A 12,549-nucleotide genomic window follows, 5' to 3' on the forward strand; every position below is an offset into this window, starting at 1 on the left:
GACACGCTACAAGTGTAAGATGCGTCCGGGAACAAAAAACCCCTAATCCCCCAAAACATAAACTATCCCACAAATAGTTCTGAGATGACTCACAAGTTGGAATGACAATATTCTGGATATACTGGGTCAAGTACATTATCCAATTTAATTCTACCCCTTGCTTTTTGCTTTTTAAGGCAGTTCTCCCCCAACCCAAATTTTAAGTCACCACAATGGCTCAAAGGGCTCTGGAGGATTTGATCAGTAAACCTTGACAAAGGGCAGCCAATCCCGTCATCACCAGCATCTGACAAACTCATAGTAATTTTGCATTCTGTTCCATAATTGTGCTCCTTTATACGAAAAACAATTTTTTTTTTTTTAATGAACTTGGATCCAAGTCACCAGTTGATGAAGACGTGTCTGCTTCAAACCTGTGGGTCAGGGGCAGGGGCTGTAGTCAGGGGAAGTGGGGAGGGCTGGGCACCCCTCAAGGCCACGTGGCCTCCATGAGCAGGAGGTCCCGTACCCACCGGCTCCACTCCAGGTGTCCGTGACACCTGTCCTTCATCACACAAGGCAACGTCCCTGCCAAATGTGAGCACGGCCAGCCTGGTGACAACATCCCCGTCCCGGAGAATGTGACTGGTGGGCGGCCCTGAGACCCCCTCTTCCCCCACACACCTCAAGCTTCCAGAGACAGGCCTGCATGGATAAGGCCCTCCTTCGGGCACCCCGACCTGTTCCTGCTAGCTGAGTCCCCCAGTTGATTCAGAGGGGGCTGGGCACGGGAAAAGCCAGAGATGAACATTCTCCCCGACCGAGGGGCTGAGCCTCAGAGGATGCCCACCTCCCCAAGCCCTGGACGCCAGGCTGCTGGGCTCAGCACCCTCGGACATGCCTGCCCACGGTGCCCAAGGGTCCAGGGGCCTGACTGCACACCCTCGCCAGCACCTGCCAGTCTGACCACAGCCGTCCTGCTGGGGGACAGGGTATGGCTCACTGTGGTCTTGGTTTGCAGTTCCCGGACGGGTTGCCAATGTTGAACAGTTTTTCTTGTGCCTACTGACCGCTCCTGTCTTCTCTGGACAGGTGTCCATTCCAGTCCTTTGCCCATTTCTGAAAGGGGTTGTTTTTCTCTTGGGCTTCAGGTCTCTATATATTCTGTATACTCCTCCCTTATCAGATCTACGATCTGCAAGCATTTTCTCCCATTCTGTGGGTGCCTTTTCACGCTGCTGCACACTCCTTGGCACATAGTCTGCCCCAAGCCTCCATCCGCGTGCCTGAGGGGAGGATCTGCTTGCTCTCTCTCTGCTCCCCTGATCACAACCCATGTAAGGCACAGTTGACACCTGGGGCTGTGTTTTCTTGCACTTCTAGGTGGTCCCCCAACTGCTCCTCCCTCTGCCTAGCTGGAGCACACACACACCCACATAAGCATGCAAGCACACACGCAGCATGCATGCACATGTGTGCACACATGTTCATATATGCACACCCACACACGTGCACACACATGCACACTGGTGCAGCACACGTGTGCACATGCATGCACACTCACATGTGCATGCACCTGCACACATGCAGACACATGCACACCCATGCCCGTGCACACACGTGTGCACATGTGCACGCACCTGCACACATGCAGACACACGCACACCCAGGCACGTGCACACACATGCACACTGATGCAGCACACGTGTGCACACGCGCGCACACACATGTTCACATGTGCATGCACCTGCACACATGCAGACACACGCACACCCATGCATGTGCACACACATGCATCATGCACCCCCATGTACACAGGTGTGCACATGCACGTATGCACAGATGCACACCATGCACACACACTCATGTGCACACACATGCACGCACACACACACTCCTGAGTTTTGTGGCCAGGCTGCATGCCCAGCTGCTGTCTTCACACCCTCCCAGTGCACAGGGCTCAGGAAAGGCTAGGAAATCAGCTTCCAGGGGCCAATTCTTACATAATACACGAGGTGTTTGTACAAGACAGAACACATTTCCACAAAACACGACCCATGTGCTGAGCAGAGCAGACTTCAGCATCTCCACTGGCTGAGAGATTCAGATGGCTCAGACCCCCGACAGAAAGGCCACCTCTTGCTTGCCCGTCTAGAAAGTTCTTCCAGAAGTGGGGGCGGGGTTGCTGATTCCCCCGAAGCAGTGACAGGTTGGTGGCCAGGCTCTGACTTCCACTCTTGCCAGCTTCACGAGACTCTTTCTTGGGGGAAAACTGAGGGACACAAGACACAGCACGGTCTTCCAAGATCTAAATGCATCTCATGTGGACGAGGCCACCGCTTTGTTCTGTGCAGCTCCCAACTTCAGAGGAGGCAGATCTGGCTCAACATTTGTCGAAGATTGTAAATGGCCAATTATCCGACCAAGGAGGGGCAGTGAGGTAGGGAGCTCCCTGCCATGGTGGGTGTGCAAGGCAAGGCCGCCGTGGACTCCGTGGTGACACCAAGACCTCCTCCAACACAAATATTGCCTTCACCGGTAGAGATGTTAAGTGTGTTTATTCTCTCGACAGATGACTGTTGAGGGGGCAGTGGGTACACCAAACAGCCACCTCTCAGGAAAGTCCTGCAAAATAACCTCTGTGCTCCCACGTGGACCTTCTGCGGTTCCCATGTGGATGCAGACAGGGTCCACGCAGGGAGAGAGAAGGTGGGTGGGGAGATGCAAGAGGGAGGCGACTTTAGAGAAAGCCCGTGGCCTTTATGGCCTGAAGGTGTTGTCAGAACAAGGGTGGGTTAGAAGTGGCAAGGGGAGGCCGTGAGGGGGCTGCTAGCCTCACCCAGTGGCGGTGGCGCAGAGTGAGCCTGGCCTCTGCCAGACAGATGGTGGGCCATGGACAGCCTTGCACACACGTGGGCCTGGCACAGTGGGAGCCGTGCAGCGGGGAGAAGGGCTAGGACCTCTGGGCAGGAGGCCTCCTGCTGTCCTCCTTCCAATGTCTCTGGTCCCCTGCAGCCCCCATGTGCTCCCACCAGAGGACACCCCATGCTCAGGAGAAGCCATGGCGGTCACCACAGGGCAGTGCGGCCACCACAGCGTGGTGTGGCCGCCACAGGGCCGTGCAGTCACTGCACCCTGAGGGCGGGAGTAGGTACAGGGAGGCTGGCCGGTGGTTGGCTCCAGCCCTCTCTGCGACCTTGGCAAGTCTGTCCCCATCTGCACCTTGGTTTCAGTCCCTCCAGAGTGGGGGTCCTGGGCTGCCTTCAGGAGCCGGGCAGGCAAGAGAGAAGAGGGAAGCTGGCCAGGTGGGGCTGACACCAGCCCAAGGCAAGCGACCCACAGAGCACGGCCCTGCCCACAGGAGCAGACATCCAGTTCCATGGGAAGATGTGGCGCCCACCTCGACGCCCACCGACCTCCCCGCTGTCCCAGGTGACATTCAGGTCCTTCCAGCTCATCTGGACAGCGTGCCAGCAAGCTGGCAGACAGCAAAAGCAGAGAGGCCCTCGGCGGGGCCCTAGGAGCCGCCGGTCCCTGGGAAGGTGGGCCCCAGCACCGAGCCCCAAACCCCCAGCACGTCAGGCTAGGGCCAGGGGGCTCTATGGGGACCTTCTTGTCTGTGCTTAGCCTAGAACTCATGGTCTAGGACTGGGGCCCATCTCCAGGCCAGGCCAGGTCACCACCATGTGTGTGCCTCAGCCGCCAGGCAGCAAACAGTCCCAGCTCGGGGAGGAGAGGGCGGGGAACGGGAGCCAGGGCTGTCTGGTTTCTCATGGGCTGAGGGCACAGGGCTCCCGCTGCCCAGGAAGATGTAAGAATGGGGGAGGAGGCAGCTGGGCATTCGCGACCCTGCTGGGCTGATGCTCCACAGATATCTTTGTACCAGGACAGATTCCTTTGGGTTATGTCCATGAGTTCCCTCCCTTGAGGGGCATCGGGATGGGCTTCTGGGAGGAGCTCGTGGCCACAGTTAGAGCAGGAAGCCTCAGACATCCTTGGCAGATAAGGACCCAGCAGCACTGAACACAGGCATGCCCAGCCCTCCCTGGCAGCCGCCCAAGTGGTATGAGCTCCGCTGGACGGGAAGTGGCCCCAAAATTAATTGACACATTTCAGGCGCAATCTTCTTGGCTCCCTGGACGGGCACTGCGCCCAGGGTGGGGCCGCTCCCGGGTGTGACGGTGCTCGCGTCCCAGCCACGCCCTGGGCTGGCGATGTTTTTCCTAAGTGCTGGGTTTTTCCTCTCTCCTCCTCTCTGTTCTGGGCCTCTCTGCCAAGACTTTGGGTAGCCCACATCACTCCACCCCAGGACATGAGGCTGGCTCTCAGCTATGCGCCCTTCCCACCAACTCCCCATGTTCCACCGTCAACAGTGTTGAGCGCCAAGGCACCCGAGGCCATGCCCGTCCCTTTCAGACATGGTCTGGGCCTAGGCTGGCTCCTCTAAAGGCCAGGCCTGGCACCGCAGACCCTGGGGCTGACACATGCAGACTCGGATGGGCCATGGGAGGGCCCTAGTTCAAATGCCCTGATGGCAGGTAGGGCTCCTAAGGGAGGGGGGGGGCCTTTGAAAGGTTTGGGAAAAGCAGGGGTTTGGGGTCAGAACATGTGAATCCTGGAGTAATGATGGGATCTGAGCAGGTTACGCAGCCTCTCTGGGCCTCGATTTTCCTATCTGGACAACGGGACCAATAGTCCTGGCTCAGCCACTGACTTCACAAGAACTCTGCACAAAGCCCCGAGTTCCCACTCAGACACCTTTTCCCATACAAGTCTCCTTTCTTGAAAGGAATAGTCAGTCTCCAGTCAGGCTTCTCCCTGGAGTCCGACGCCCGTGGACAGGAACCCAGGAGCCAGGCGTGCAGACTGAGGTCGGGCGAATGAGGTCCTTCACAAAGAGCCGAGGACCCATCAGCAGAATGTCCCACGGGGCTGGAAGGGGGGAAAGGGCAGGAACTGGTTTCTGAGGACACACACACTCACCCGAGCCAGACGTGAGCTGAGCCCCCACCTCGTGATGGAGGACCAAGCACACAGACCCCGCCAAGGCGGGGATGGCCCTGTCCGCCCTGGTCCGCCCACCGGGACCGACGCGCTTCCTCTCCTCACCCAGCGCTCCACTCCAGCCCCTTCCCAGAGCGCTGCAGGGGGACACAGTTTTGGAACATTTTAGAACCAAAACGTTTTTCAACCAAAACTTTCAGAAGCCCGGACCATGTCAAAGCCAACCTATTTGGAAACCTGACACTTTCAAATCCATTTTGGGAATCTGTGCCCCAAAGTTCTGACGTCAAAGTATTCTGGAAACCTCCCAGAAGCAAGATACTCTGGAAGAAAACCAACTGAAAGGGCAAAAATGGTTTCATCCGGATTGTTTTCATGCCCCCAGGCTTTGTCAATGGCAGTTTCCGCTGGGAAAGCTCCCGGGAAGGAGCTCAGGCTTTTGAACCAGGTGCGCAGAAGTACTTGCTCCGCACCCACACGCCACGCGGTAGACAGCGGCGTCCACGCGGTAGACAGCGGCGTCCTCGCGGTAGACAGCGGCGTCCACGCGGTAGACAGCGGCGTCCTCGCGGTAGACAGCGGCGTCCACGCGGTAGACAGCGGCGTCCACGCCTCGGAGGCATCTTGGATTCCACTGCTCCTTCCCAAAGCCTCGGCCCAGCACCCTCTCCCGACGCTTCCCTCCCCCGGACGCTTGTCCTCCAGTAGTGGGGGTGGGGAAGCCCACCCAAAAGCCTGCATCAGGATCTGCCGCAGCCTGGCCCGCAGCTCTTCCGAGCCTTGTAAGCCCTTCCTGTGTCCGAGTGGGCACAGAGTGACCACAGGACGCGGGTGGGCAAGCGGGGACGGTGCAGGGACAGTTCTTTGGAACCTTGCCCCGCACACTCGGGCCTGGGGTCTCTTGACTTCTCATCTTTCCCACCCTCAGTGCTCTGGCAGGCCCCGTGAGGTACCACTGTGTATGCACATGGGGGCAGGTCCCTGTCACCACCAGCCCTGGCTCCTGGTGCAGAGGAGGCGTGAGGGTCACAGGGAAACGCCTGGAAATGCACGGGTCGTGGGGGAGCCCTGGGCTTGGAGGTGGCAGCGGGGGTGAGTCGAGGGTCCGGAGTTACACGGCTCTGCTTATGGTTTTCAGCTGGTGGAGCTTTCTTGAGGGCAGGGACTTCCCCGTTTACCAGGAGACGGCCGAGGTGCCAGTGCTGCTGGCCTGACGGCAGCATCACCCAGGACGGGTCTGCCAAGCCGCGGGTCAGAGGTGGCTTGTGCCCAGCCGGAGAGCAAGGGTGCCGATTCCTCTGCAGGGTCATGCCACGTGTGATGTGATAGGTGAGGGGGGGAATGTCTCTTCGTGGCCCCTGGTCTGTGGTTGGAGGCCCATGCCTCCCTCACTGTCCCTGCCCACCCAGACCAGTGGGCACAGGGACCGCCGCAGCACAAGGCGTGCCAGGGGCCGGGGGGCGGCAGCTCCGCCTTCATTACCAGAACTGCATGCAGGATCACGGGAGCACACACACTGGGAACACCGACCGTGTGCTACATTCACATGTCATCGTCTGTAAGCATTTCCGGCAATCCAAAGCGCTGAAATTCAACTGTGCAAATAATTAAATCTGGAATTACCATGTGACCCAGCAGTCCCACTCCCAAGTCCCAAAAGGTCTGCAAGCAGGTCCTGAAGAGACATTTGCACCCCCGTGCCCACAGCAGACTTATTCACGTGGCCAAGAGGTGTAGCCTCTCGTGTCCACCGGTGAATGGACCGGTAAACAAAGCGGGACAGATCTGCACCCTGGAATATTAAAAAGGAAGGCAACTCCGGCACGTGCTCTGACACGGAGGAAGCTCGAGGACACGATGCTCAGTGAAAGAAGCCAGACTCATAAGGGCAGGTACAGGTGACCCTTTAACGACACGGGGGTTGAGCCCTCTGAGGCCTGTGGGAATCTCTGAGCTGAGTGCGGCCCGGTCATCTCTCCTGACAGGTCAGAGCACTCGCCGAGCACAGGCCCCCACACTTTGAAGCTCTTTGAAACATTATAAGCAGAACATTGCCCCGACACCGGAAAGGGCAACTGTTCGGGAAGGTGTCCAGACAACATGTCACGGGTGCACATGTGAGAATTTCAAAGTGCGTTTCAGCAGACTTATTACCACTCGTCAGGTGGTGATGGTGCAGGGATGCAGAAATGGGAGGCACCAGAAGTCTCGTTGGGCTCCCCAGCCCAAGAATTTCCAGAACCAGATGGAGAACAGAGCTTGCTTTCTGGACCCTTATCAAATGGCTTCTTTGATCACATCTCCTGGGGTAGTGTTGTTCTTCTTTTGAGTCTTGAAGGTACAGAAACCTTTTTACTCATGTGATGATGTGTACCACGCAGAAACAGAAGGAAGCTCAGAGTGTAAGAAGGTGACTCACAGACCAGCCTGCAGACCCCTTTGCCGTGGGCGCCCCTGCTAACCGTCCGGGCTGGCACCCCCTCCTGCCCCCCAACGAAGCTTCCTTCTCTTCAAAGCTCCGCACTGTGCCCCTTCCAAACCACACCCAGCCTAAGGGTGCCCAATCCCCTAAGTGCCAAGACAGTTTTGGGCACCCAGGCTCTCACTCTGAGCTCGGGTCAAACATCCCCTCCCCGGGGGCGCCATATGTTTTGGCTCTACCTTGGCAAACACACACGCTCACGGGCCCACCTGCCTGCCAGCCAGCCTCCAGGCAGGACTTCAAGCTCCAACACTAAAATCCACAAAGTGCAGCAGGCAGGCAGACAGCTTGGGTTCATTCATCACCCACAAAGTCACCCCACAGATCCGTGACACACAAGCGTGACAGTGCCATCACCACGAGCAAATGCCATCCAGATGGCGCCCAGGACAGCCAAGTGGGATCCTCTGCAGCAGGCCTGACGATCGACATTTGGCGCACATCAGAGGCACCGGAGGACACGCACAGAGATGAGTTCAAACCTGGTGCTGTTCCCCATTAGCTTTCCTCTGGATGATGCGTGAAGAAATGATTCCGAGGGAAGACAGAGCCCACGGTCCCTAATTAACCTCTCCGCTGGTTTAAACTAGTATCCCAACAGGGGACCTCTTGGCCCGGGGTCTTGGTGGAGTAAGAAGACAAAGTTCCATCATGCGAATCGCTCACACCTACACGAACTGTAACCCCCATGCTCAGCGGTCACAGGGCTTCTCTTCGTTAACGGAACAGCTCCAACCTGACTTCATGACGTCAACATAGCGATTACCCAGTGTCAGAGTCAGGGTTCTGTATGTTAAATGCCAGAAATCCAGCTCAAAGGAGCTTCAGGAAACGGAAGCGTGTTGGCCCCACACCTACTGGTGTGGGGAGGTGCAGGTGGACCCAGCTTCAGGTGCGCACAACCTCCAGCCCTGACCGTGTGGTCTGACTCTCTGTGCGGCCCTCTAGCCCGTGAGTCCCACCATAGGCCAAGCCCCTCTCCAGAGACTTCCAGCCTCGGGCCCTGGGTCTGATGGGTCCACATGCGGGTGGAGGCCTGCCTCTGTCAAGCACGTGGACACTCCACCAGAGCTCAGGTGTGGGGTGGGATGGCCCACCCAACTCTCCCAGCTGGGAGGGAAGGAGAGAGTTGGGCTCTTTGACCAGGAGGAATGTGTGTTGGCAAGAACAAGAGGCATCTACCACAAGGGGTCCTTCATCTGAACAGATTGATCATCTATGCTACCCCAGTTTTACGGGGTGGGCAGAAAAGGATGTGTAGTTTATAAATAAATGGGCAGTAATTACCGCTGGAGAATTTGCTTGGGTGAGCGGACCCCCTGGGGTCTGCGCGGTATCTGGGAACCTGCTCCGGGCAGGACAGGACCACAAAGGAGAAGAGACCACCCCCCTCCCCCGAGCTGTCCACCAGGAAAGCACACACAGAGGAGAGAAGTCCCACCGGAAACCGAGCTTCCCCCCAGAGAAACTGAAGGAGAAGGCTCTGGGGACGTCCGTGTGGCCGCTGGGAACCCGTCTGGTGCTATGTGTTACAAAACCGGGCCCACACTGCTGGTCCAGAGCCAAGCTCCCCTCACAGTGCAGACGAGGTGGTGCCCGGGACAGCTCTGAAGGGCCCGCGGGAGAAGGGGACCTGCACAGTCACCAAACACACACGTCACCTGGACCCACAGGAGCGGGGGTGGGTGTCCACGAGCCATCCAACCTGCAGGGCCAGACCAGCCCGCCTGCGTCCTCCACTCCAGGCTCTAGCCCTCTTGGGACGAGGGCAGGGCAGGGGGAGGGCAGCTGGGCCGTTCCTGATGCCCACGGCCGCCTCGAGGCGGCTGTGGGAGGTGCGCATGGACACAGCAGTCCTCACCCTCTCTGGGAGGAGGGCAGGGGAGCCCCAGCATCTTCCAGGGGAGAGGAGAGCACAGGAAGGAAATGAAGACACACCGTTCCTTTCTGAAACAGGGGACAGCTAATTTCTCCAGGAACAGTGCAAGCTGCCCTTCTGGACCCCACAGACCCTGCGGTGCTTGGAAAGTGCTGGAGGTCAGAAGCAGTGAGCTCTAAGGCCACTCAGGGCCAGTCACAGCACCTCCAGGAGCCACGGTCACCTTACAAACACCCAGAGAGGACGATGGCAGCCCTTCCAGCCGGTTCGGAACCAGGCTCAGGGACGCCACCCCTTCGCTCGCTCCCTCCCTCCCTCCGCAGTGACCATGGGCCCGGCCTCCGACTGTGGCCGGGGCTGTCCCTGCCCACGCCTGAGTGCAGAGACTCGGCTGCAAACAGAAGCATGGGACGGCGGTCTCGGCCACCCCGGGGGGCTCCACGTGTGCTCTGAAACGGAGCTTCACGGGACAGGCATGTGGACAGCCATGCTCCTCACAGCTTCTGCCTCCCCCGCTCTCAGGCTCCTGTCGCACCCAGGAGTGGGAACGCCTCCCCTGCTGCTCCCTGCCGCCTGACCCACTGGGGACAGCCATGCCCTGGGGGGGGGGCGCCCTGAGGAAGGCACTGCTCCTCTGCATTCCTCTAACTGCTCCCCACCAGCGGCAGAGCCAGGTGGAAGCCCCACCTGTACCGTAGCACGGGGGGCAGGTGCCCAGGTGCACACTAACCGCACCAAGAAGAGGAAACGAGAACCTGACCCTTGCCGAGAAGACTTAAAATTCTTCCAGTAGGGGAAAATCCTTCAAAACAGAGGGTGAAAGCACTGCAAGGCCCCGTAAGTGTGCATCAGAAGCCGTGGTGGGAACTCTGCGTCGATGCATGGAAATGTGCATCATTTTTAGAGGAACGAGGACTGACGGTGTCTCTCTCACACGTACACGCGCGCACGCACACACACACACAGATGCCTCGGGCGTTGGGCGAATCCCACATCCCTCTCCCCAACCGTAAACGGGCACAGTGCCCTGGTGGCCGTGCTGGGGGCTCAGTGACAACATGAGGAGGATCCTGTACCACAGCCCATGGCGTAATTAGGACAGTGGGCAAATGTGTCAGTAATGGCTGGAGGTGAGAGGTAAGTAGAGTTAAAGAATCAGTTCTATGGAATCCTTTGGTTAAATTAGCTAATTGCAACATCAATTAAAAAATTTTTACAGTGTCTGCACACAAAAAACATACAGAGCCTAATTTCTTTACAGGACGCAATTCTGTGGTCAGGGAAATGGCAAAGAATAAGAGGCACCCCAGAAAGGGATGAGGTGGGCCCCCCCCCATGGAAGGAGGAGGCCGATGGCCGACGAGGACCTTCTCTGCCATCACATCCTGAGTCGTCCCCCAGGTGGCCCCCAGGTCGGAACCAGCTGGTGGCACAGGAATCTGGACGGGTGTGTGGACGCCGCAGGAACCTGCTCCCATGGTCCCTGCAAACACGCCCCCGACACCCACGGAACCTGACCTACAGTGTAATCGTGCGTGGAACCAAGAATAAAGAAATGCAGAGGTGGGCCCTGCCCTTAACGAGCCCAGCACCCAGTGAATTTTGACATTTGTCTGAACATTCTTGAAATAAGCACATTTCACTGAGAAACTATCACAAGAGGCAGATGCCAAGCGCCATGCCGAAGAAGTGTTTCAGAATTGTTATTTCAACATTATGGTCCATTTTGATGAAAACCAGTTACTGAAAATTACAGCACAGGACTGAAACCCACAGTGTACTTAATACACGTAAAAAAGATTTGAAACGATCCCAAATACTGTCTTGTTTTCCCAGGACATCCTCCCAACTCACCTCTGGCACCGTGACATGCTGTTTGCGTGTCTCCCCATACTGACTCAGTGCATAAAAAGTGATCAGGTCAGATATGACTCAGCAATCCCCTTCAGGGTACTGACCCAAAGGAACTGAAAGCAGTGACTCGAACCGGTTATTTGCACACCCATGTTCATGGCAACGCTGCTCACAGCAGCCAAGAGGGAGAAGCAGCTCAAGTGTTCACTGATGGACGAACAGACGCACACAACGTGGCCCACCCACGCCGAGGAACACCCCGCGGCCTTACGAGGAGGGACGTGCTGACACCTGCTACCACAGGGACGGGCCTCGAGGTCATGAGGCTGAGGCCAAGGGACAGACACTGTAGGATCCCAGCTCTGTGAGGCCCCTGGAGTCGTCAAAGCCACAAACACAGCGAGCGGGAGAGTGGGTGCTGGGGGCAGGGGGAGGAGGAATGGGCTCAGGGTGTCGCTCGGGGGAGATGAGACGTCCTGGAGCCCGAGGGCCGTGGGGGCTGCACACCAGCGTGACGGCCCTCAGTGCCCCTGAAACAGACACTTAAGTGGTTCAGATGATCAATTTTATGTTATGCGTATTTGACCACGATAAAACTATCGGTGGGGGGATGTTACCAGGTCAGCAGAAAGGTCTGTGTTGTGCTTTCCTGACTTCTTCCCACTTCTCTTTCGTCACACACCAGAAGGACAGCGGCAGCTCGGGGGGAACCCCTCCGGAATACCGTCACCCCTCTATCCCTGTGCAGGCCCCTTCGGAGCGGGGCGGCTGCCATCGCCTGCTGACCGGCCTCCTGGCCCCTCCGCCCCTCACCCCGAGGAGGAGCACGCTGGCCCCAAAGAACCCAAGTTCCTCCAACCCCAAACCTCCACCACGGCTCGCTGCTGCCTCGGTGAAATCTCAGGTCCCGGGCCTGACAGCCAAGGCTGCCAGACTCCACACTCACAGCCCATCCGCATCCCGGGGGTGGTGGGGAAGCTCGCCAGCTCCAAAACCTGGCTCCACTGATCTCTGCTGCGACGGTCCTCACCAGAGTACAGGACCGAGGGGATGTGGAAGGACACGTGAAGGAGGCGCTTGGCAAGGAACACCAGCGGTTAGTACCCCACCTGTCTCCAGACGTGCCCCACACCCGTGCTGACATCACGCGCTCTACCGCGGATGTCCAAGCCATACCCCATCCTTCAGGCTCAAGCGCTGCCTTCCTCAGGATGCCCACCTTCACCTCACCTCACCTCCTGATGCCTTGTTCTTCAAGGCCTTTGGGCCGGGGGTCCCTGCTCTCGTCTCACATCATAGGGTCACAGGGTTCCCCGAAGGCAGAGCCCCCCCACCTGCCTGGTGACCTGAA

Source organism: Zalophus californianus, chromosome 10 (assembly GCF_009762305.2).
Source record: "Zalophus californianus isolate mZalCal1 chromosome 10, mZalCal1.pri.v2, whole genome shotgun sequence".
Lineage (NCBI taxonomy): Eukaryota > Metazoa > Chordata > Mammalia > Carnivora > Otariidae > Zalophus > Zalophus californianus.